The 27508-nt window shown below is 41.8% G+C and overlaps 1 pseudogene; it reads right to left on the reverse strand.

The window, feature by feature from the left end:
* Positions 1 to 17723: 17723 nt before the first annotated feature.
* Positions 17724 to 26538, reverse strand: LOC105469011 (archaemetzincin-2-like; annotated as a pseudogene).
* Between the last annotated feature and the right edge of the window lie 970 nt (positions 26539 to 27508).

The following is a 27508-nucleotide window of genomic DNA, read 5'->3' on the forward strand; positions in this document are numbered from 1 at the left end:
GTGGATGGGTGAATAGTTAGGTGGATGGGTAGATGGGCTGGCCAGAGAGTCGGCTATACCTTGGAGCAGTCATCCTTAAAGACTATCAAGTAGGTGTATCCATCAATTAATGACAAGGAACCAAGAAGACAGTAAATGACAAAGCTAATGTAGTAGCAAAGCTGACACAAGGTGACATGGAGCTCAAAGAAGGAACAGACTTTTAAAAATATGTCTAAAGCAATAGTTTCATAAATGCAATTGTTAGCTCAGAGGAAGTAATAATGACCCACACGGTGAATGGTCCATGGTAGAACTGCATTCTTTCTAGCTTTCTATGATTCTATAGCAAGCTGCAGAAAGAGAAAAAAGAACGTGCACTGTGGTAGACTATAAAAAATTGCTTCAACAAAATTTCCAACCAAAATTGGTCTTCCAGACCTTTCTCCATCCCTTTATCCTGAATGGGCTTCTATAAAATCCTCAACAAATAGAATATACAGAGAATGACAGTGTATGATTTCTGAGGATAAGTCCTGAAAGTTAATACAGCTCACTGTCTCTATTGAAGCTTGTTGAGGAATTCAGTACCAGGGATAAGGAAGCCAATGCCATGTAGAAAGTCAGCATGTGAGTCTTCCAACAGACAGCATCAGCTAACATCTAAGCCAATGGCTGGCATCAACTTCCAGATTTGTGAGGAAGTACTCTTTAGACAATTCTAGCAACCAGTCTTTGCAATACCCCCCAATGACAATGATCAGAGCAAAATCAAAATAAAATTGCTGCTTTATGAAAATAAATGTTGTCATTGTTTTAAGCCACTTAATTGAGGGTTAGTGTATTACACAGAAATAGATGACCAGTAAAAACTTTGAGTACTGAAGATGTAAGAGCACTAAGGATTAAAAGTGCTGAAAGAACTGGAAGTGAACAGCAGAGGAGGAAAAGTTAAGAAGGAAATGAGAGCTCCTCAGAATGTCAAAAACAGAGAGATTTGCATTTCAGCTGAGGATAAGAAGAACATAGATCAAAGGCGTAGAGAACAAAATATGCTTGAAATATAGACTCAACTCCCAGAGTTTCAGCTACTGATAAAAGTCAGATTTTTTTTTTTTTTTTTTTTTTTTTTTTTTTTTTTTTTTTGAGACGGAGTCTCGCTCTGTCGCCCAGACTGGAGTGCAGTGGCCGGATCTCAGCTCACTGCAAGCTCCGCCTCCCGGGTTCACGCCATTCTCCTGCCTCAGCCTCCCGAGTAGCTGGGACTACAGGCGCCCGCCACCTCGCCCGGCTAGTTTTTTGTATTTTTTAGTAGAGACGGGGTTTCACCGTGTTAGCCAGGATGGTCTCGATCTCCTGACCTCGTGATCCGCCCGTCTCGGCCTCCCAAAGTGCTGGGATTACAGGCTTGAGCCACCGCGCCCGGCCAAAAGTCAGATTTTTTCAGAAGTCAAGCGATCAAGACTATCCTGGCCAACATGGTGAAACCCTGTCTCTACTAAAAATACAAATTAGCTGGGCGTGGTGGTGGTGCCTGTAGTCCCAGCTACTCGGGAGGCTGAGGCAGGAAAATCGCTTTACCCTGGGAGGCGGAGGCTGCAGTGAGCCAAGATTGTGCCACTGCACTCCAGCCTGGCGACAGAGTGAGACTCCATCTCAAAAAAAAGAAAAAAAGAAAGAAAGAAAGTCAGATTTTTTCAGACAGAGGTGTTTTAGCAGCATTCAAAATAAATTTACTGAGAAAATCACAGTGTCTCTTTTGGGAAAAGTGACCATCTCCTAGTCCAACTGTCTACCTAAAAGCAGAGTCTGAAATATATATAGCATGTAATTGTTACTGTATTTCTTTTCTCATAGTTAAAATCATTGAATGCCAACTTTGGTACAAAAACATTGTGCAGAGTTCAAAACACTAAAAATATACAAGTAGTTCTTAGTGTTTGGTTATAAAAACAAACTACATTAGATGAGATAAAAGAGCTACTGCTTTTCATTTATTCAATAATAGTTATATTGAATCTTACTGCTATTGATCTTTACATATACGCAGTGGAACAATGAGTTTATTAATAATATTTCAAAATTTTAAAATAAACTAAAAATTCAAAATTATAGAGCTAAATTTACACATAATACTATACTAACAAAATTCTGTGTGGTCAAGGATATTTATTTGAACATAATTTTATATTTAGTTAACGATAATAGCCAGATAATTGCTTTTCTATGAAGACATGCTGAAAAGGATGAGAAGGCACTATTTTAAAATGAACAGCTGAGATTTAATCAGAACACCATTGATCAATAACTGTTTTAAAATCACTGAAATAAAAATCATCTGACATATGTTGTTTACCTTAAGTATATACTAATTTTATAAGTTTTTGTACACACACACACACACAAAAGCACTTTTCCCAGCTTTCTCTTCATGGAGTAATTTAATTTATTCCATTTTAAAAATCTTAGACTCAGAAAATAATAAATAATTAAGGAATATAATAGAACTGATTACATGATTTCAGTAAGCTAAAAATGACGTTTGCTCTGTATTTCTCACTATATCAATGATATTCTTCATTATACAAGTATAACACTTCCTAAGAGTAATTAGTTAAGTAAAACTTTGTCAGGGAGAAGATATGAGGATTATTTTCTTGTTTAAAAAAACTACTTGCCAACAAACAGGCATGATTGAAGGAGAAAAGCTTCAGTTGTTTACGACCCTGCTCCTGAAGTGAAATTTGGATCCTAAACACCAAATGGTGGGTTCATCTGCCATGATGCATGACATCTGTTTCATCAAACAGAATAGACTCTGTTAAAGATGTTCCTTAAAAGGTCTAATTTCAAGTATACCCTGCCATCAGAGTTGATCTACCATAGGTAGACTAACAAATACCAACCAAATAAAATCTAATGCATAAAGGACAGAAAAACAAGTTACATGTTTCCCCAAATTTACAAAATTGATTGCTCATTAAGATGTTCATGGCTGGGTGCAGTGGCTCACACCTGTAATCCCAGCACTTAGGGAGGCCGAGGCGGGCAGATCACAAGGTCCAGAGATGGAGACCAACCTGGCCAACATGGTGAAACCCCGTCTTACTAAAAATACAAATTAGCTGGGCGTGGTACCACACCTACCACACCTGTAGTCCCAGCTACTCAGGAGGCTGAGGCAGGAGAACTGCTTGAACCCAGGAGGTAGAAGTTGCAGGGGGCTGAGTCTGTGCCTTTGCACTCTAGCCTGGTGACAGAGCAAGACTCCGTCTAAAAAATCATAATAAAAAAATAAAAAGATGTTTATATGTACATCTTAATTTAATTCACTATCTCAGATTATTTTTAAATTTGCTTTTAAGCTTGATGGAAAATTCCTCTGATCTGTGGTATAATTTGAGTTCAAAATGGATTAATCATTTCCAAATTTTTATCTTGAATCAGGAAACATTCATTTATTACAAGCCATTTCTAAAATTGCTTTTAAACCTATACAATAGGAATTTGATTGGGTTACTAAGGTAAGTCTGGACATGATAAAGTAGGTTGTAAAAATCTGAAATTTTTAATCACACGAATCAAATCAACATTCTAGGAAATCAAGTATGATATCTATTGAAAGGGTGATGACATTTTAATAATTACGGTATTGTGCTTTTATAGCCGGTTTCTGAAATTGTACTATCACTGATTATCACAGACAAGATACAATAATAAGGTTACTCGCAGAGAAAAGATAAAATGCCTTGTAAATTCAACTTTCTAGATTTTCAATGTTCGAGTTTTTGTACTAAACAAAGTTGAAGTCATATGTTCAAAACGTTCCTGTATTTAAAAAACAATCTTCTGGCATTTCCCCATGAAACACATTTCTAAGTACCAAGATGGAGTAATTAGAGAGATGTTTCTGCATGGAATTCTATAAATTGTCACACCTGTTTAGTTGAACAAAGAATGAAAATATGCAGACTCGAACATAATTCAAGGAATTATTAAAAGACTTACACTTTACCAGCAGAAATTACTTAATATAGGAAAAGCATCAGTCATTTTTCAGGGAGTCATCAAGTGACTTTTAAATCACTAAAAATGACAAATTAGAAATGCAAAATTATCACTACATAAGCAGTATTACTGCGATGTATAGAACATCTGTCACCAGTGATAGCTATTCAACATTCTTCAAGGGGGGCCAATTGATGCATTCAATATTACAAGGCTAAAAGCAGTGATTACATTTTTTTTCACTTTTAAAACAAAGAAAGCAATCATATAATTTTCAGTTAGTATAAAAACTGAATGTACTCTGAGTCAAAAATAAGCAGGTATCATTTTCCATATGGCCATTTGTAGCAAATCATACATTTCATTTTTAAGAAACGGTATATTTTTCAAAGTTTTTTCTGTGTGTTAATAAAACACCTCCGTGAAATCACAGAAAGCTGTGATTCTTTTCTTTCTGTACATGGCAATAAGAGTATACAATACTCGGCCAGACGCGGTGGCTCATGCCTGTAATCCCAGCACTTTGGGAGGCCGAGGCAGGAGGACCACAAGGTCAGGAGTTCAAGACCATCCTGGCTAACACGGTGAAACCCCATCTCTACTAAAAATACAAAAAAGTAGCCGGGCGTGGTGGCGGGCGCCTGCAGTCCCAGCTACTCTGGAGGCTGAAGCAGGAGACTTGCTTGAACCCAGGAGGTGGAGGTTGCAGTGAGCCAAGATAGTGCCGTTGCACTCCAGCCTGGGCAACAGAGTGAGACTCTGTCTCAAAAAAAAAAAAAAAAGAGTGTACAATACTCAAATATAACTCTGCGATTTCAGACTAAAAAAATTGTGCCATACCTATTTTCAAATATGTCTGTCAGCAAAGAATAATACTTTGAACTTATTTTAAGATTAAGAACATCCCCACATCTCGTACTCTCCTCATTATCAAACATTTATTCCATACCTTCTATGTGCTGTAAAGTAGGGCTGTAAATCTGAATTGATCACAGGCTTTGCTGTCAGGAACTTTGCAAATCAGTAGGAGGAGTAAAGGAAGGGGATTTTTGCAGAAGTGAAGGAAAAGAAGAGAGACTTTATTCTAGAGAAGATACAATATATAAGTGACAGCAGAGAAAATATGAACGTATATGGCCTGTTCATAATACAATCACTAAGACTAGTTGATTACAGCAAATGATTGGTTAAGAAAATATTGAAAAATGCTTATAAAAGTAGACATCAATTACATAAACACCTGAATGCCATAAAAAGGATATTGGGGCCGGGCGCGGTGGCTCAAGCCTGTAATCCCAGCACTTTGGGAGGCCGAGACGGGCGGATCATGAGGTCAGGAGTTCGAGACCATCCTGGCTAACACGGTGAAACCCCGTCTCTACTAAAAAGTACAAAAAACTAGCCGGGCGAGGTGGCGGGCGCCTGTAGTCCCGGCTACTCAGGAGGCTGAGGCAGGAGAATGGCGTAAAAACCCGGGAGGCAGAGCTTGCAGTGAGCTGAGATCCGGCCACTGCACTCCAGCCTGGGCGACACAGCGAGACTCCGTCTCAAAAAAAAAAAAAAAAAAAAAAAAAGGATATTGGATTTGACTGTCTTCACAAAATGGTGGAAAAAAAATTAAATGAGAAGTTGTTATGCCAAACAATAGCAAAAGTAGCCAAAGCTAAAATTAATTAAATCTTACCAAGTATTTTACATGAATTGGTTCATTTAGTCTTAAGAAAAACACATGAAAAATGCTACTCAATTCTCTTTCCCCTTAAGTTCACCCTCTTGACAGTGCTCCATTTACTGGTTTCCTCATTTATATTAGTGAATTTCATTTTTAAACAATTACCAAATTATAGTGAAGTCAGGACCACTTTACAAGAAATTGATCTTTACGCCTAATTATACATAACTGATTTTAGCTAAATGTCCCAAATTACTGTTTCTACTTGAAATGGCCCTGTTTAGAATCACTGAAGAGTTGCTTGTTTCACTGAAAACCCCGAAAAGTTCGGAAAATTAAAAAGAAACAGAGAGAGAGAGAAAGCCACATTGACATTTGCTATTCTGTGTTGGCGTAGCTTTTATTCAGATGAACTCTGTTACTGAAAACTACAAAAGTTCTGTATAAAAACACACCGAAATCTGCACAAAGCCCTTTCAGAACGAACAAAACCAGGCAGAAACAGAATGCGTGAGTAAACTCAAAAACTTATCCAAAGAAATTACCTAATCTGAAGAATGGTGAGAGGACCACAAATGGTTGAACTAAAATGAACAGAGCCTCAGTGACCACTAGGAGAATTCTGAGTCTACCATGCGTGTAACTGTAGAAGGAAAGGAAAGAGATATTTTGGCAAATAACTCCTTGGCAAATATCAAAAGAGGCTGAATTACAATTCTGGTAGAATTTTTAAAATAAATTGACAAGTGAATTCTAAGATTTATATGTATACGCAAAGGATCTAGAATAGTCAGAACAATTTTGATAAAGACTAAGAAACAAGAGGATTTGTTTTATAGAACCTCAAGTTTTAATATAAATATACACTAATCAAGAGACACTAGTATTGGCTAAGAAAAACAGATCAATAGCATATAATAGACATTACAGAACTAGACATACACACATATATGTTTAATTTATGTTTGACAAGACGCCAAACAAATCTATGGGTAAAAGAAAGAGTTGCCACATGGTGCTGAACTGTATTTCCATATATTAAAAAAATAAACCAACCTTCCATTAAAGGCAAAAATTAACTGAGTGGATTATAAACCTAAACAGAGGGCTAAAACTGTAATGTCTTCTACAAGAACACATTGGAGAAATTATTTGTGACTTTGGAACATGCAAATGGTTCCTAAAGAAGGCATAACACCTACAAAATGTGTTTTAAAATGATAAATTGATTTTATTAACATTGAAACCTTTTGCTTATCAAAATACATGAAAAAATAAATAAAAAGGTGGCCAGGCACGGTGGCTCAAGCCTGTGATCCCAGCACTTTGGGAGGCCGAGGCGGGTGGATCATGAGGTCTGGAGATCAAGACCATCCTGGCCAACATGGTGAAACCCTGTACCTACTAAAAATACAAAAAAAAAAAAAATTAGCTGGGCAGGGTGGCACATGCCCATAGTCCCAACTACTCGGGAGGCTGAGGCAGGAGAATTGCTTGAACCCACATGACTTGATTGCTCTAAGTTGCCAGAGGTATCGGGTAGCTGGTCATTGGTTTTTTTTTTGTTTTTTTTTTTTTTGGTTTTTGTTTGTTATTCTTTTTTTTTTTTTCTTTTGGAGTTACACTACATGTATAGTATTGCTCATGTTAGCAGTTTTCTGTAAAGAGGGCAAGTGTTGGGATAATAGGTGGACTTTTTACTCACCTATTTTACCACAATCTCACCCTGCAGGTGATGGTCAATGCTTGCTGCTCCATCTTTATTCATCGTTAATGTCAATTTATGACAACTCGGGGGGAAAACCATAACAAGCCTAGTTTGGTTACAGGTACACACAAGCTTGAATATTTCTCTGCACTGAAATGAAAGTGGCATAGTTCATCACCACCTGCTACAATCTGTAGAGCATCTTATCAGCCATAGAAATAGGACAATCTATAAAACTTTGGGGAGGGTGGGGGAGGAAATGACAAAGTGTCTGTCAAAAACAGACATACCTAAACAAGGTGGATGTAGCAAATCTCTGTCACTGCTTGAGAAGAACTTTGAGCTTGTGGCAGTTTTGCAGACTTAACATGACTTCAACACTTTACAACATATTTTTTACTATGAATGTTCAATACAATTTAATATTTATAACTGATTTCTGAGGGATCTGCTCCATGTCTGTTCTGTTATCTGCATGAAAACAAAGTATATGCCAATTTCAATATGTCAATAATCAAGGTTTAAATGTTTGGAAGAAAATACAAACAAGATTGCTGATTTGTTCTGTATTCGTGACATTCTGGTACTTCTAGATTTGCAATAAATTTATGGTTTTTTTTAAAGAGCCTGATTTTCTTCTAAGATTTTTTTATTGACTCTCACAGCATTCAGTGTTTGATGCAATTAAAATTATAAAAACTCACCAAAGATTCACTCCAAATAAATAATTTTTTAACATTTATCTTCTGTAAAACCTTTTAACTCTACTACAGACACATAAAGTTTCCCAAGAAGTATCTACTGAACTTTTAATGTTTATTTGTTTATTTATTTATTTATTTATTTAGAGACAGAGTTTCGCTCTTGTTGCCCAGGCTGGAGTGCAATGGCACAATCTTAGCTCACTGCAACCTCTGCCTCCCAGGTTCAAGTGATTCTCCTGCCTCAGCCTCCCGAGTAGCTGGGATTACAGGTGTCCACCCCTATGCCCAGCTAATTTTGTGTATTTTTAGTAGAGATGGGGGTTTCACCATGTTGGCCAGGCTGGCCTCAAACTCCTGACCTCAGGTGATCCACCTGCCTAGGCCTCTCAAAGTGCTGGGATTATAGGTGTGAGCCATCGTGTGTGGCCTGAACTTTTTATGTCTTCTTTTTTTTTTTTGGTCATTGAAAGCAGGACAATTTTATTTTAGATTGAGTCTTTCATACAAATTATTTTAAAGCACCTTAGAAAAAGACTAAATAATTCAAGGGAAGTATTAAGTAATGAATAACAGGAGAGGGAAACAAAAATTAAACAATATAATCAAATGAAGAAGCACGTTTTCATCTAAGAATTGAAATAAGAATGAAAGCAGCGACGGAATTTAATTATTAATGAAAAATATATGAATGAAATGATATCATGGTAGCCAGAGTAAGCCTATCAAGAATCATAAAGGCAAATAAAGATTACACTCAGTTACAGAATCGTTCTAAGAACTGTTGTAACCTGTAAGTAAACAGCACGGACTCTACATGCCAGGGGTTGGCAAACTTCTTCTGTAAAGGTCCAGATAGTAAATATTTAAAGCTTTGCAGGCCACGAGGCCTCTGTCTAGTCAACTCTGCCATTGACAGTCAAGAGCAGCCCCAGACAATATATAAATCAATGAATGTGGCAATGTTTCAATGGAATTTTATTTATGGATACTGAAATGTGAATTTCACAAGATTTTCATACAGAAAATATGTATTTCTTTCAATCACATAAAAACATTAAAAACACACACATACTATTAGCTCTCAGGCTGAAAAAAAAATAAGCAGTGGACTGGATTTGGCCTGTGGACCACAGTTTCTAGCCCCTTCACCACACATCTGTAACACTGGCACAGGTCAGTACCGCCAGAAGCAAAACTCTGAAAACTAACAGTCCTGACCCATGGGAAAGGATTCATTGTGGTCAAAGTAATTATTAGATCATAACTGCCCCCAAAATGGGAAAGATCAAACAGCTAACACTTTTTTTTTTTTCTTCTGAGACAGAGTCTTGCTCTATCGTCCAGACTGGAGTGTGGTGGCATGATCTTGGCTCACTGCAACCTCCACCTCCCGAGTTCAAGCAATTCTCCTGCCTCAGCCTCCCAAGGAGCTGGGATTACAGGCGTGCACCACCACACCCAGCTAATTTTTATATTTTTAGTGGAGATAGGATTTTGCCATGTTGGCCAGGCTAGTCTCGAATTCCTGACCTCAAGTGATCTGCCCACCACGGTCTCCCAAAGTGCTGGAATTACAGGCGTGAGCCGCCGCGTCTGACATTATAGCTAACACATTTGTTAATTATGTTTTCTTTTTTTTCCTTTTTTTTTTTTCTGAGATGGAGTTTCACTCTTGTTGCCCAGGCTGGAGTGCAATGGCGCAATCTCAGCTCACTGCAACCTCCAGTTCCCAGGTTCAAGTGATTCTCCTTCCTCAGCCTCCCGAGTAGGTGGGATTACAGGCATGTGCCACCATGCCCAGCTAATTTTTGTATTTTTAGTAGAGACGGGGTTTCGCCATCTTGGCCAGGCTGGTCTCAAACTCCTGACCTCAGGTGATCCACCCTCCTTGGCCTCCCAAAGTGCTGGGATTACAGGCGTGAGCCACCACAACAGGCTGCTTGCTAATTATGCTTTCATTTTCCTGATTAAAAAGATTCTGCTTTAAGCTTGTTGACTTCAAGAGGTTTCAGTATAAACCTTATATAGACTTTCTCTCCCCAAAACTAAAATTATTCGAGTTATAAAAATGAATTGGGCCAGGCACGGTGGCTCCAGGCCTGTAATCCCAGCTCTTTGGGAGGCCAAGGCAGCAGATCACCTGAGGTCGGGAGTTTGAGACCAGCCTGACCAACATGGGAAAACCCCACCTCTACTAAAAACAGAAAATTACGCGGGTATGGTGGCGCATGCCTATAATCCCAGCTACTCGGGAGGCTGAGGCAGGAGAATCACTTGAACTTGGGAGACGGAGGTTGCGGTGAGCCGAAATCGCGCCATTGCACTCTAGCCTGGGCAACAAGAGCGAAGCGAAACTCCATCTAAAAAAACAAAAAAAGAGTTAAGATCTTGTACTCTTTTAAGACCTATGTATCTGTAACTAATACAAAATGTGTCCAAACCTTTTAACAAAGTTGTACATTTTATACTCCAATAACATGTAATGTAGTTTTTGAGCATTTGCCCTTCCCTTAGCTTAATACCTGGTGATAAAATAGAATATGGATTCTATGTTAGCATTCTTGTGGCGCAGATGAAAATCCCCAAGTGGTATTTATTACATTTAGATTTCCATACTCTAATTCAACTATTGTAAATCAGAAATCATCATGATCCCTCAGCTGGGCATGGTGGCTCACGCCTGTAATCCCAGCACTTTGAGAGGCTGAGGCAGGTGGATCACTTGAGGTCAGGAGTTCTAGACCAGCCTAGCCAACATGGTGAAATCCCATCTCTATTAAAAATACAAAAATTAGCCGGACATGTTGGTGCATGCCTGTAATCCCAGCTACTCGGGAGGCTGAGGCAGAAGAATCACTCAAACCTGGGAGGTGGAGGTTGCAGTGAGTCGAGATTGCGCCACTGCACCCAAGCCTGGGCGATAGAGCAAGACTCTATTTCAAATAACACAAATTCAAAAATAAATAAAAAAGAAATAATGATCCTTATTTTCACAAGTTTGCAAATATGGGGCTCACGAATAGGGAACTAGAGTTGAGAAGCCATTGCCTTTAAATCTTTAAATGGTGGCCAGGTGTGGTGGCTCATCCCTGTAAAGCCGGCACTTTAGGAAGCCAAGGTGAGTGAATTGCTTGAGCCCAGGAGTTCAAGACCAGCCTGGGCCACATGGTAAAGCCAAAATAAGGCAGGTATCGTGGCTCATGCCTGTAGTCCCAGCTACTCGAGAGGCTGAGCTGGGAAGATCACGTGAACCCAGGAGGCAGAGGCTGCAATGAGTCCAGATGGCACCACTGCACACAGCCTTGGCAAAGAGTGAGACCCTGTCTCAAAAAAGAAAAATTTTAATGTTTATGCACATTACTTAAAATGACCTATTTAAGGAATTCAGACATGTTACACGCAAAAATGATCACTGTTATAAGTACACATTGCACTGAGAAAAGAGAAGCTGCCCTTGTTTTCAGATTTGTGTTTACATTGCACGTGTCCTATGCGAGGGTGACCAGAGCCCAGAGCTGGGCCAGCCCCCGTTGCATAAGTAAGGAAACTGGGTCCCCCTAGTGTTCAGTTCTCATAATGACTCTCGAAAGGTGCAGAACAAGAAAAGTGGCACGAGAACTTAGAACTTCGCTTTCCATGTAACAACTCACACCCAAATCAAAACTATTTCAATGACTATCCGCTTCCTTCAGGGAAAATTAGACGGGAAACCTGATGCCCAGAACATTTCCCCAAATATTATTGAGAAAATACATATTGTGGCCATGTATTTGTGTCGTTTATACGCCTTTCCAGCAACTCAAGAACAAGCACACTCACTTCCCTAACAACTTATACGCCCTAGAATTCAACCAAAACTTTAAACACCTTCTCTGCACCGGCACCTCCCATTCTTAGCCCCAAGTTTGCCCCTGAGCTCCTGATTTACATCTGCCCGCACAGCAGGGCATGCATATAAACTAGGCATCTTCAACTTAAAATGTCCTCAGCAGAACTCTGGATCCTCCTCTTCAAACCCACTCCTCCACACATCCAGTCGGCTCTCCTTTCTAAATATATCCAGGAGCTGACTGCTTCTGCCAACTGCACCAGGACCATTGATCCAAGCCAATATCATCTTAGCTGGATTATCACAGTAGTCTTCTAGCTGGCCTGCCTGCTTCCACTCTTGCAACACGCCACCCCCACCTTAATTTTCCATACAGCAGCCGGAGTAATCCTCTTACAGCACAAGTCTGACATAAATCCTTAGCCGAGGGCCCTGTGTGAACTGCCTCATGGTATTCCTTTTCCCTCTGCTCCTGTTATACTAGCCTCACTGGCTCTTTTTTTTTTTAGACAGAATCTCGAACCGTCGCCCAGGCTGGAGTACAGTGGTGCGATCTCAGCTCACTGCAACCTCTGCTTCCCAAGTTCAAGCGATTCTCCTGCCTCAGCCTCCCGAGTTGCTGGGACTACAAGTACATGCCACCACGCCCAGCTAATTTTTTGTATTTTTAGTAGAGACGGGGTTTCACTATGTTAGCCAGGATGGTCTCTATCTCCTGACCTCATGATCTGCCTGCCTCGGCCTCCCAAAGTGCTGGGATTACAGGCGACAGCCACCACCCCCGGCCACCCCCTCCTTTTTGTTTGAGATGGAGTTTCACTCTTGTTGCCCAGGCTGGAGCACAAAGGTACGATCTTGGCTCACTGCAACCTCCGTCTCCAGGTTCAAGTGATTCTCCTGCCTCAGCCTCCTGAGTATAGTGCCCACCACCAGGCCTGGTTTTTCTTTTTCTTTTTTTTTTTTTTTTTGTATTTTTAGTAGAGACGGGGTTTTGCCATGTTAGCCAGGATGGTCTCAATCTCCTGACCTTGTGATCCGCCCCCCTCAGTTTCCCAAAGTGCTGGGATTACAGGTGTGAGCCACCAGGCCCGGCCTCTCTTATTGTTTCTGGAATTGTTCTTATCGTTGCAAGCTTCAGGCCTTAGCATTTGTGGTTCCCTTTGCTTGGTACTCCCTGAGCTGTATACACAATGTGACCCTTCAATTTGATTATTTCCAAATGCCACCTCCCTAAGGAGGCATTCCTGTCTATCCTATTCAGAATGGTACTTGTTTCTATCTGTTTACTTTGACATTAGGTTATAACAGCATCTACTTTGGGGGGCTAAGGTGGGTAGATTGCTTGAGCCCAGGAGTTTGAGACCAGCCTGGTCAACATAAAACCCTTCTCTACAAAAAATACAAAAATTAGCCAGGCGGGGTGGCACGTGCCTGTACTCCCAGCTACTTGGGAAGCTGAGGCAGGAGGATCTCTTGAGCCCAGAAGGTAGAGGATATAGTGAACCAAGATCAAACCACTGCACTCCAGCCTCGGTGACAGAGCAAAACTCTGTCTCAAAAAAAATTAAAAATAAAAATAAAATAAAGCATCTGTTTACTCCTTGATTCTCTGTCTCATCCACTAGTGTATTAGGGTAGGAGTTCTTTGTTCACTGCTATATTCCCAAGGCTTTGAGCACCCAGTAGGTGGTGCTCCATGAATACTGATGAATGAAAAAATACATGAATGAGTGAATGAGTTATACTTTTTTTCCCTTTAGTCACACAAGAGAAAAAAAGATATCTATTGACAGTTACAGCTCAAGAGAGTCTGTGCTGCTATGAAACAGCTGGAGAACCACAGGACACTGAAAGCATCGTGCTCAGAACCCACCGGTTCAGCGTCCGAGGCTGGATGGGTCTCAGACTGCCCAGCAGTAGTGTACTATACAGGTGGGTCAGCTGTAAAGAAGAAAAAACTGATCCATGAGCAGACACTAAAGAAAACAGTGGGATGAAATCAATACTGGGTTAAGTGTGGAGGTCTGTGAGTTTGAACATATTGTCCCAATAGATTTTAACTAAGCTATTTTCCAGTAGACATTTTTTTTTTCATAATGCTTTCTTTTAATGCCTCGACAAGTCGCAAGAGCTTTACTAAATATTGCAACTCTTGGCCAGGCATGGTGGCTCATGTCAGTAACCCCAGCACTTTGGGAGGCCAAGGCAGGCAGCTTGCTTGAGCTCAGGAGTTCCAGACCAGCCTGGGAAATATGGAAAAAACCCCATCTCTTAAAAAAAAAAAAAAAATACACCGGGCATGGTGGTGCACACCTGTAATTCCAGCTACTTGGGAAGCTGAGGTGGGAGGATCACTTGATCCCAGGAGGTCGAGGCTCCAGTGAGCCATGATCATGCCACTGCACTCCAGCCTGGGCAACAAAGCAAGACCTTATTTCAAAAATAAGTAAATATTGCACGTCTCTTTTTTTGGCACTAAGGCAGAAGTACATAGACTGATTTCTCCAACTTTGAGCGATCCCAGATGGCTCTACTTGAACAGAAAAGAAACTGAAAGTTCAATCGTGTATAACCCCTTGTAAACAATCTGGGGGGAAAATGGTTAGGTTCTGGCTGGTGATAGTTTACTTCAATGAGGTCATGTAGCACAGTGAAAACAATAAATGACTCAACATTAGGGAGACTTGGGATCTGATCCCATTTTTGCCATTGGTTAAACAACAAGCAAGTTTACTCGGCTGCTGCAGGCTTGCGTCCTCATGCATGAAATGGACTAAACAATCTCCACATTATTAATGCTTTACTACTCCACTTTCCAAAAATGGAAATGCATTTGAAGACAATACCAGGCCCTTGAAAATGAAGTGGGGAGGGTAACAAACAAGCTGCAACAGAGAATAGTATCAAGCTTTTAAAGAAACAAATTAACACCGAACAGAGGCCCTTATAGTGTCTACACCCTTTCAGCTTGAATGTCAGCACTGGCTGTACCGACAGAAGACTTGCACGACCTTTTCCTGAAATAAGCCTTCCTCTCCTAGCAACTCAGTATCATGGGCACATTTTTCCAGGTACACTAGAGTTGGGTGCTGGTCTAGAGCTGCACTGTCCAATACAGTAGCCACAAGCCACATGGGGCTGTTGGGCACTTGGAAATACGGCCAGTTGGAAGTAAGATGTACTGCAAGTGTAACATACACACGGGAATTTGAAAACGGTACAAAAAAAAAAAAAAAAAGAGAGGATATAAAATATTCAGCATTGATATTGCTATTGATTGAAATAATATTTTGGATGCGCTGGATTAAACAGAATATACTATTAAAATTAACTCCACTCGCTTCTTTATGCATTTGCTAATACGACTACTAGAAAAATTCAGCATACATATGTGGCTTGTATTATATTTCTATTGGACGGTGCTACTCTAGATATCAGAATCTAGAAAGTAACTGAGATTCAAACTCTTCAATGAAGCACTTTTTAAACACTCTACTGGGGAGTTGATTCCACTCACTGCTCTGCTGCCGTGGGCGGTCCTGACTTTCCAAGGCCATGCCCAGAGCGCGGCACACGTGGCTCTCCCTCAGGCAGGCCTGCACGGCGGGCGGCAGTGGAGGAGGTTACCCTGGGTCGCTGACGCCAAAGGAGGCCAAGCGACCCACCCCACACTTCTGAGCCCCGCCGGGGGAAGTCCCCGGGCGCGGAAACAGGTGGTGCGTCGGCGGTTCGCAGCTGCTGGGCCCGCGCGCCCGTACCCGCCTGGGCGCAGCCGGGGACAGCGACGCGCTTCCTGCCCGAGAAGGGCCCGAGCGCAGGGCCGGCTATAGCGGTCCCGCAGCTGCCTGCTTCGATTTTAGCACTCCCGCTCCCAAGAGGGAGCAACGCGGTCCTCTGTCTCTTGTAGGGCTTGAAATGTAAATTATTCTTATCAGGGGAATGTGTGTTTCAAAAAGCAAGCTGGACAAGAACGGACGGGTAATCCTCGCCAAATTCTTCCATTTAACCCTCACCATTAAAAGTCTGAGATCTGAAAAATCTCTTGACTGGAGAGATACTCACTCCACAGGTGACCAGGATCACGATCTATGACATAAATGAATCAAATTAACTGATTTCTAAGTATTTAGACAGTAGATAATTATTAATCCTCTTTTTGGTTCAATACTTTGTTCATTCAGCATTTGCAGAACAAAATCTGCTTGGATTTATTTAGTGGAAATTATCTTTTAAAACAACAAAGATTTAACCATAGTACATAAAATGTAGTTGCAGTAGGCAAATTATATTTTTAAGCTGAACCCTAAGAAATTGTCCAAAAATATATACAAGTTATACACAGCACTTTTGATTGCTGAATAAATGCATCACATAAAATTTTTAGCAAGAGTGAACGATTTTTTAGATGATTTTTCTCCTGATCTCATAGTGCAGAGTATTCACAAATGGACCTTATATCTTCTCCAGAAAACCGTCATCCCCAGTTTATTCATCTAGGCACATCTTAGTTCAAAAGAGTTTGTGATGAAGGCTGATCTACAGGACTAAAACCGTGCTTACCTTGTAGGAAAATAAAATGTAATTGAATAGATAATTTTTAAAGTACATTATTCAAGGAGGAAATAAGCCCTGTAACAGAATCCATAAAACACCATGTTCCATCAGTCTCTTTTTGCTAATAGAATGACCAAGTATTCTCTCCAATTAATTTTAATAGCAAACCACCATTTTCTAAAACGACTTAAATGGGTTCAATCAAGTAGGAGAATGAATCTAAGGGAAACCACTGACTCGGGGTATAAAATGTGCCTTACATCATATTGCTTACATCAAACAATGAAAGAATTTAGGTTTCAAATTACAAAAAAAAAAAAAATTACCTTTAAGTCTTACCCTCAAGGTAAGATAGGAAAGTGGGAAATGCTGTCTGCTCACTGGCATTCCATAAAATATTCACTGTAATTTCTAGATTTCCAAAATACATCTATGCAGCAGAAGTGGTTTGTCAAGTCTGAGGTTTTCCACCTCCACCCCCGTAGCAATGGGGCTGATGTTCACACTCTGCAGGTCCTCATCAGCATTCACGGCACCCCGACAGATAACCCCATGAAACTCTCTCCCTGACTCAAGTAAACACTTCACAACGTAAGAAGGTGAGAAGGACATTATTACTGAAATAAACCTGAAACCTGCTCTAAATCTATAGAAAAAGTGCAACACTCACAAATACCATTACCCCTATTTGTAAGATCCCTCATAAATGACTATGTTATAGCTGAGACCTGCAACAGAACTCCCACCACCAAATTGTTGTGGTAGTGTAAGGACCATTGTTATTTTCACTTGCAAATATTCCTGAGAGGTCATATTTTAAGCTACTAAAAACTGATATAGGAATAAGGTGACACCCAGCAAGAGAAAAAAACGAGGTAATGCACTCCAGAGAGTAAGGAAGGCTCATGGAAGAGGAGGGTTGTGGTGAAGATCAGAGCCCACGGACGTCCAAAAATGTGACTTGGCTGGGCCTAACAGAGGGGAGCAGCTCTTCTAAAAACAAAATCACCCCCTGGAAATGATGTTGGTTGGTTCCTTGGGATATCTACCGTTCTTTTTCAAGTTATTTACTTGCTCGTTACTGCCAGTCCCAGCTTTGTTGGGAGACATAAGCATATTTGGGGAATGGAAATAAAGTGCCTGCTGCCACAGACCAGGCCAGCAAGATGAGAAGATAAAGAGTTTCTAGAGTTTTTATTATTCAAAATGAGTTTCATTTCAATTCAGGTACCTGAAAGAAGGTTCTAGTCTGTTACTCTGACACAGCACAAGATCAGTAGTTTATTCCGATGAAGTATCCCACCCAAATGAAAGCATAACATGCAAGTAGTCATTTATTTCAATCACTCCTAATTGAAGGTCCTTATTTTTGGAGAACAGCCAGGCATTTTATTATCCACTCTTTCCATTCCTTAAAGGCTTCCACGGGTGTCGGTAAATTCCCATTACCCTCACGACTGTGTTCTGGAGTTGCTCCAGGTGTGCCAGAAGATTCGTCATCAATCCACCTCACCAGTGCCTGGAAAAACAGGAAAGATGCGCATTTCAACAAACCACAGCAAAATACTATCAGGCAAGAGAAGAGCATTGGCTTCTATATCATAGAGTGACATCTTACCCCACCAAGATGCTGCATTTGATAATGATGGTGTGAATATGAAATAATGCTTATGATATACTGAGTGAAATGGCGCATACCAAATATACACATACCAAAAATACGCACTGAAAAATGATGAAAAAGAAACACACTCATTCTTACACTTTTTTTCTAGCATGATAAGATATTATTTTTTCTCAATTTGCTGAATATTCCACAAGGCATTATATTCATTTGATATGTACGTATATACATGAGTGTACACTAACAGGCATGGGTAGACATATGTTGGTGAAAACACATGTGTAGACATTTCTGCGTAGTCACTTGAATGCACAGTCACACCCATGAGTAGCCACATGAATGTATATTGATGTTTGTGGGCATGTGTGGGGACACATATACACATACTGAGATTAGGTACTTTCCTTCCTCCTTTTTAAAGAAAATCATTTTTTCCTCCTAATGAACATCATACCTCTGTCCTATATTTGGAAAGATAAATCCTGTCCACACACTTATAGGGTTTAAAAAATGAACTTTGCCAGACATATCAATATTTATTCTGTTTTGCAAAGTCAAACTCTCTTGCCCTAAATGAAGTAGAAACAGGGAAACTTCTTCCGCTATTTCTCATAGAACTGTAAGCATAAATCACTCAAAGGCAAGCTAAAGTTTTTAAGAAGGGCATTTCTTCACATGTTTTTAAACCACAGCTTCCTGCTTATCTTTACACTAATTTCCTCTGATAAATTATAACTCTAGAGAAGGATATAATAGAAATGTCAGTTTGCTACTCAGATAACCACTTACCCCTCTTTACACTGTCCACCCCTCAACTTACTTAATAACTTTCGACAATCCTGAAGCCAATAGCACACTGCAACTTGTGCAAACAGGTAGGACAAAGGTTTAGAGGGCGCCGGTCAGCTTCTTCCAAGTGGTTGGAGCCTTGCATTAGGCATGCCAGCCACTGGCAGTGTCGCAGTCCAAATATGTGTCCAATCTCATGGGTTAAAGTCTGCAAGACAATCATGTTGAGGCTTTATAAGACCACCATCACATTAAGCTACACGTCTCTTCTTTTTCTTGCTTCTCCAAGAAACATAGGAATCAACTCCCTTAGTATTATCACCGAAACTTCACCCCGTCCAGACCTTCAAAGACTTAATAATCCCTCATCTCCCCAAATGTCTTACTGCCTTTCTGCTATAGACTTCCTCAACCTCAACACCGCTGACATGTTGGACCGACAATACCAGGTTGTGGGAGGCTGTCCTGTGCCCTGCACGATACTTTGCAGCATCCCTGGCTCTACCCACTAGATGCCAACAGAACTCCCTCCCTGATCATGAAAATCAAAAATGTCTCCAGACATTGCTAATATTCCCTGGATGGCAAAATCACCCCTGGTTGAGAACCCTTAATCTAGACTAGGGTACTCGTTGTAATTCAGATTCTGGGGCCCTTCCCCTAGAGATGCTGATTTCAGTAGGTCTGGGAGAAAGGGGGCTTGATGTGCATGCTAATGAGAACATCAGGTGGCAATGACACAGGGGACCCATGGAACACACTTAGAGAATGTAGTTCTAAGAGGCGTAGCTCTCAAACTCCAACAAATAGTTGGGGAGATTAGGAACTGCCAGGCTAACTATAGTTGAGAATAGCCTGGAGCCCAGGGCAGGAAGGCCCATGCTCCCAGAGAAGCCAGAGCAGAGGTCCTCCAAAGGCCTGGGGAAGGCAGCTTTGCCCAATGACCACAGTAGCTTGAACAAGTAGGTTACCCATTCACACCAGAATTCAGGAATTACACTAATAGAGAACACATGGGTACAGCCAAGGCTGCGTGTAACTAGTACAAAAAACTGGCACTGATACCGTAAATTTCAATATGAAGGTATCCATTTACCTTGTTTTATTGATCATTTCAGTCAAGCACTATGCACCAAAATTATACAAACGATACAAAGTCATTTATAATATTACCTTAAAGACTGACAATATACAATTTATGCAACTAAGATTCTCTTTTAAAAAACCGTCCTGTCGGATTTTTTTAGTAACTTACCTTACAGGATCGAAGTAGTAAAACACTAGTTATTTCTGGAATATAACAGTTGTCGAAAATTGAATAGTCACTTGAAGATGTTTTCTTGAGCTTCTTCACTTTGCCTTCATGGCACATGCTATAAAAATCACTGCCATACCTGGCAAAGCTGAACATCCCCACACCTACAAAAAGAGGACAAGCAGCGACAGAATGAGAGTAAGGTCCCTGAGGAAAGACCAAAGAAAGAAGAGCCTGCTGGCCCATCTGGCCAGTGAGTACACCTCTGTGTCACTGTGTCCCCATCATCTGATACACTTATGGTTTGCCACCAAAAAGGAAGATTTTGGTCCCAGATTTCCCTATCAAAATCTTTTGCGGCTATCCACTTTGCCTTGTCCTGTAAAACTTAATGGACTTGAGGTCAAATACTTGAGAAAGTGAAGTTTCAGAGAGTCTTTTCCCACAAAAGAAGTCTTTTTCTGAAAGTAGTAAGTACTCCAAATCAAGTACTCAAAAAGGAATCATAAAAAGTAATCACATGGGTCAGGCTTGGTGGCTGACGCTTGTAATCCCAGGACTTTGGGAGGCTGAGGCAGGTGGATCACCTCAGGTCAGGAGTTCAAGACCAGCCTAACATGGTGGTGAAACCCTGTCTCTACAAAAATACAAAAATTAGCCGGGCATGATGGTAGGTGCCTATAATCCCAGCTACTCAGGAGGCTGAGGCGGGAAAATGGCTTGAACCCAGGAGGCGGAGTTGCAGTGAGCTGAGATCACACCATTGCACTCTGGCCTGGCAACACAGCAAGACTCTGTCTCAAAAAAAAAAAGAAAAAAGAAAATCACATGAACAATAGGCAGTCATTTCACTCTTTAAGGACACACTAAACAGATCTGTTACACGTGTGTCTGGAGGGGTTGCTGGCCTTCCCTCACGCAGCACTGACTGAAGACAACTGCCCTGATGTCTTCAAGACCATGCTTTAAACCACGGCTTTAGACAGAATAACCCCTTCCCCTGCCCCACCCCCACCTCCTTTTTAAAGAACAGCCCAATTCTATTATGTCTCTAGTGTCTGGTGACCAGAATAAATACCCTTGTAACTGACTTCCTGTGTTACATTTAGAGTTATATCAACCATCTCTGCAAGCACAGAGAACACGGTTTGCTACATAACTCACTCTACAGGGTACTGCTTCATAATTCGACTTGTTTACATGATCACTTTTATTTATGTCTCTCGTTCAGTTTTTATTTTAAAGTAATAAATTTTGAAAGAAAATAAACCCATAGTAGGTTTGTTCAATCTAATTTGATTCAAAAACAACTTCCTCACCTCCCTTTACCCAGAAAATGTGGACTGATATTCGAAAATCAGGGTAAACAGCATTCTGGAAGTTCAGAAAACACTAAATCTATTCATGTATCACAAGTAACCCCCTCTGGCCAATCAAGTGTGAGCATATTTCACTACAGTAATACTTTCAGCAAGGACACTTCTTTCTTCCAATAATCCTACAAACAGAAGATTATTTTCTTTCATAGTCAGTGCTTCTCAATTTAAAAATATGAAACTTTGTAAACTTGGAGAAAACAAGACCACTGTGTTAAGATATTGTCACTGTCTAATCCTGCTACTTTCCTATGTCAATCTTTCATGTCATGTAATATTTAAGAAACTTACAAAAAAAGAATTAAAGTAAAACAGTTTGGAGAAATGTTTCCTGACCTCCTCAAATATGTAAGATAAATTAGCTAGCAATATCTAGACAAATGAAGATATGGTTTTAAAATTATTTTTTTAGCTGGGTGTGGTGACTCATACCTTTAATCAAAGCACTTTGGGAGGCTGAGGCGGGAGGACTGCTTGAGCCCAGGAGTTTGAGATGAGCTTGGGCAACACAGGGAGAACCTACCTTGACAAAAAAATAAAATACAATAGCTGGGTGTGGTGGTCCTGTGGTCCCAGCTACTCGGGAGTCTGAGGCAGGAGGATCCCTTCAGCCCAGGAGGTTGAGGTTGCAGTGAGCCATGATCACACCACTGCACTCCAGCCTGGGTGACAGAGGGAGCCCCTGTCTCAAAAGAAAAATAAAAGGTAGATAAAATTATTTTTCAATATTTCCATCTCTATCAGGTTAGTAATAAAAGAGAACACTTATGATAAAAAGCTACCTCACACCACTAAAGTCAGTAACAGAGTAGTGACCCACGTCTCCAAGAGTGCATGTTGGTAGGGTCATGGCAGGCTACAAGAATCTCACATAAATGGAGAATAAAGAATAAAGGAATAGGTGGGAAGAGGCTCTATAACCTTACAGCCCCCACCTCTAGTAGAAACATTTGTCCCAAAAATCTTACGACCTCACACAAATCCTAAGGCTCATGTAACATCCAGACAGACCATAAACTCTCAGGACAGTCCCTGTACTTACTCCCCATCCCCAGAACACTAATGAACCGCTCCCCTTGGGGGGCCTTTTCCCTTTCAAGTCTGTCTTGGATTCTTGGGGATGAAGTTAGAGAGGTAAGAGCAAAAATGAAGGGGAGGAGAGAAGTAGAGAGATGACAAAAAAAAAAAAAGACCTGTTTCCAGAACCTTTCCCATCCCTAATATTACCATGCAGAGTTCCTAATGAGTCAAGGTTTATTATGTATCTCAAATCAAAGATGGAAGTTTTGACTTTTTAAATTAAAAAACAAAAAACAATGTCGTAGGATGAGAAAGAAGCATACACTTAGTCTATGGCTATTCTATCTATGCAAGATGACTATGAAAAGAATTGAAAAACAATTAGCAAGATTTTCACATCCATTAATGATAGTTCAAACTGTAATTGCTTTAATTCACCTTGCTACTAAATTACTGACATTTACTAGCTGTTACGCCGAATGCCTATATATGTGCCAGGCCTATATATGCATTTTTTTTTGAGACAGGGTCTCACTTTATTGCCCAGGCTGGAATACAGTGGGGTGATCACAGCTCACTGCAGTTTCAACCTCCTGGGCTCAAGTAATCCTCTCACCTCAGCCTCCTGAGCAGCTAGGACTACAGGTATGTGCCACCATGCCCAGCTAATTTAATTTTTTTGTAGACATGTGGTCTATGTTGTCCAGGTTTATACACACTTTTTATGTATAGGCACTTTTATGTAAATTATCTCCAAATCACTCCATGATGTGAGTATTGTTACCTTTAAGGTCATGTATGTAGTGAGTGGCCAACCCGAACCTAGATTATCAGAATCTACCAACAGCACGCTTCCCATTATGGCATAATGTCTCAACTGAAAATACTATACAGTTTTAAATATCAATATGGTTCTTGGTTGGAATTTTTTCCCTTCTTTTAACATCTTCAAATATTCTCAAGTTGAAGAAGCTTCTAACAATGCCAAAAAAAGGAATACCATCTGTCAGAGGCCTGTCCAGAGACAAAATTCCACGAGTCTCTTGGGTAAAGATCAATCATTGTTATTTCCACAACACAGAAGGCATTTTCAGGTTTCTTCTTTTTCAATCAGGATGTCCCCTATTTAAAAAGAAATACATAAATGTATGAGTGTATGTTATATACATATGCTTCCTTTACTCGGTTTAAATTGCAAAGTTGTGTAATTCACCTGCGTGAATTTGTAGGTTTTGTGTGTTCTCATTGACTCTAAAGGAACACCTTGTTGCAGAAACAGGAACTGGTTCTAGGAGTTTTACTCTCAAGCCATAGAAATATGCTTTACAGTAGCCCATGAGCCATTTAATATATTCTTCACTGATAATTCTGGTGTTTCCTAGAGAGCCTATAATATGGAAGAACATTTAAAAACAGACTTTAAGATGATTATTCAGTGTTTACCCAGTCTATGAGTAAGAGGATTCAAATTAGAAACAAAACCAACTAAATTTTCAATACACCTTTATCATTCATTGGTGTTGCTATGAATTAAAAAGAAACAAAATGTTCTAGGTCAGTTTGGCTACAAAACTTGTACCATTGCAATGAATATCAAAAATGATCCTACAACAGCCCATCTGAATCAGACCAATAGCCCGGACTATTCCTGACAACAGCGCCATCGCAAAACCGAACCAAAACCAGCACATTACCAGTATTTACCAATGGCCTGTATATAAATGCTGCGTTTGTCTGGAGAGGGTGTCTTTCTGTAAGGATCACTGAAGAACTGTTCAAAGACTTGGGGGGCCTCAGGGTGGGAGGTGATCCAATCTGGAGAATGCAAGGTAATCGGCCCAAAGAGATCACTGGCTGGCTGGAAGGCTTCATTCATTAAACGCTGTTCCCCAGCATCTAATTTCTCATACTGTGACACAAGCACTGGGTTCTTTGAGATGAGAGCTGTTTTTAGTGTCTGTTCGGAGTGCCGTACTATTTGCATCTAACAAAAAAACATAAGTAGTCAAATATAAAAATACACATCCATATTGGGCATTTTACCTATCCTCCATATACAGCTCTGATTTATCCCTAGAATGAAATGACTGATTGCTAATGCTTTAGAGTGGTCACACTTAGAGTGGTTTCCTCACGTCCAATCAATTTCTTGGGGATCTAAGAAATTAAAAAGAAAATCATGAAATCCATTCCTCCATCTCATATGGAACCTGCTCCCATTACAAAAACGAGTGGTGGCCAGGCGTGGTGGCTCATGCCTGTAATTTCAGCACTTTGGGATAGAAGGACTGCTTGAGGCCAACAGTTTGAGAACAGCTTGGGCAACATGGTGAGACCCTGTCTCTACAAAAAATTCAAAAATTCCCTGGGCATAGTGGTGCACACCTGTGGTCCTAGCTACCAGGGAGGCTGAGGTTGCAGTGAGCCATGATCGTGCCACTGCACTCCAGCCTGGGCAAGAGTCCAAAACAAACAAAAAAAACCTCATGGTGACCATAGGAGCAGGACCTCACACCCAATTTCCTTCGTTCAGGGAATAATAGTATTAGCCTGGCACGGTGGCTCATGCTTATAATCCCAGCACTTTGCGAGGCCAACGCAGAAGGATTACTTGAGCCTAGGAGTTTGAGATCAGCCTGGGCATCATGGCAAAATCCCATATTTACAAAAAAATTAGCTGGGCATGGTGGTGTGCACTTGTAGTCCCAACTACTTGGAAGGCTAAGGTGGGAGGATCACCTGCACCCAGGAGGTCGAGGCTGCAGTGGGCCGTGATCATGCCACTGCACTCCAGCCTGGGCAACAGAAACTTTGTCTCAAAAAATAATATTATGAATTGACTCATTAGTGCCACATGAAAAATACTCATCGTTTCTAATGTGACTCAAAGATCTTCAACATCAAATAAAAACGAAACTAATGTAAGCCCTATCATTTCTGCAATTTAACTGCAGGCTGAGAAGCTACAGCTTAGCCACTGAAGTTTACAGCCTCAAAGTCATGTCACATTAGGGAAGACATCAGATGACTAATCAAAAGCCAGACTCACAATGACAGGTTTCTTCCATTCACATCGTGTTCCTATGTAGAGCTTTCATCCTTCCTCTTGAATGGGTCAGATGTTCCGCCACGAGGCTTTTTGAATTAGACAAGGAAAAAATTGAACATCTCTGTCTGGATCATCTCTGTCATATTTTCTAATTATCTAGATTTTGCCAGTTTAATGATAGACAGCTGATGGGAAAACTTAAGCTAATGTCTGTTCTGATTGAACCTCTGAATTCTGGGGTTGAAGAGGCTGGTTGAAATTCCAGATCAAATGTCTCTGTACTCAAAGCTCTGATATGAGCATAGGCTCATCCTCACTCCCACACAACTGGGCTGAAATCTGACTTCTACAGGACAAAATATAAAACAAGATGTACCTTCCTGTAGTCTACCTACCTTGATTAGGAAGGAAGGCTCCCATGGAAACTTTTATCTTACAAGGACGGACATGTCTGGGCCTGGCCGGAAGTTGTGGAGTGTGCCTTCATCTTAATATTAAAAAGGCAGTGTGAAAGGTCAGGAGGCCTCCTCTTGCCTCCCAAGCCTAATCTAGGGAAGCTGCGGGAGAAGATAGGCAGGGGGCGCATAATATGGTCACTGCAGTGGGCTGGAGGCCTGGGATGCTTTGGTCCCAAAACCAGAACATCCCGGGCAAACCGGGAGGAGTTGGCCACCCTGACTGGTGGCCTATAGCAACTCGCACTGTGGGCTCTGGTCTGTGCAGGCACAACCCAGTCTCCGGCTGGGGGTGGAGTAGGGGTTCCCCGGGTACTCTCGCTTCGCCTCTTCTTCCCCCAGGAGCCTCTGGAAAGGCCTCCCTGGCTCCCCAGAGGCACTCCGCCCCCGCAGTCCCCGCGGCTTCCGCCACGTCCGCCCCTCCTACATCCTCATCCCTCTCCACCGACCGCGACTGGCCCCCGCCTCTACGACCCGGCTGCCCCGCCTAGGGTTCCCCGCCCAGCTCTGACAGCACCCGCGAACCGTCCTGACTCAACAGTCCTCGACACCACCCACCCGCGACTGCTCTCACGCGCGTGCGCACCACGTCTCTTCGCACTACGCCGCGCCACGCCCACTGGCGCCACGCCCCTTCGCGCCACCCGCCGCGCCGCTCCGTCGCTCACGCCCTGTGAGCCCCGCCCCACTCGCGACCCCCTCGCGCCACGCCCCTGAGCGCGAGGCCGCCTGGGCAGGCGCAGAGCTGGAGTTCGGCGGCTGCGGCCGGCCTCTTCCAGAGTTGCAAGGGGGCTATAACCCCCAGCCGTCCGCCCCGTCAGTCGCCAGTTCCCTGCGTGCCCTCGCGGGGGCTCCGCGGCCTGGTTTTCGAGAGTCACAGACGCGCTCGCGTCTTCGGGGTTGCCTGTGTGGGACTGCTTGGCAGGCCGCGGGTTTGAGAGGCGTCCAGGCGTGACGAATGCAACCAGCGTGGCCCCAAATGAGTCGGCGGCCGCCACAGGTTGATGTAGAGCCGCGGCGCTCCCCGGGACCGTCACCCGCAGGACTTTCCCTTCTTTATTTGTTGGGGGCGGTGGAGGCTGGAACCCAGACGCTCAAGTGTGGGGCGCGTCCTCGTGGCGTCCCTGGCGAAAACCGGAATGCCAGGAGGGGCAGTGAGGTCGGAAAGGCACCGCGGGGCCTGCATTAAGGCTGTGCTAGCTCTGTGGCATCGGGTGAGACGTTCAGTCTCTCTGGGCCTCGCCATTCTCTTTTTCTTTTTCTTTTCTTTTTTGTTTTGTTTTGTTTTTGAGACGGAGGCTCTCTCTGTTGCCCGGGCTGGAGTGCAGTCGTGCGATCTCAGCTTACTGCAACCTTTGCCTCCTGGGTTCAAGCGATTCTCCTGCCTCAGCCTCTCCAGTAGGTGGGACTAGAGGTGCCCACTATCACCTCCGGCTAATTTTTGTATTTTTAGTAGAGATGGGGTTTCACCATGTTGGCCAGGCTG

Source organism: Macaca nemestrina, chromosome 17 (assembly GCF_043159975.1).
Source record: "Macaca nemestrina isolate mMacNem1 chromosome 17, mMacNem.hap1, whole genome shotgun sequence".
Taxonomy (NCBI): domain Eukaryota; kingdom Metazoa; phylum Chordata; class Mammalia; order Primates; family Cercopithecidae; genus Macaca; species Macaca nemestrina.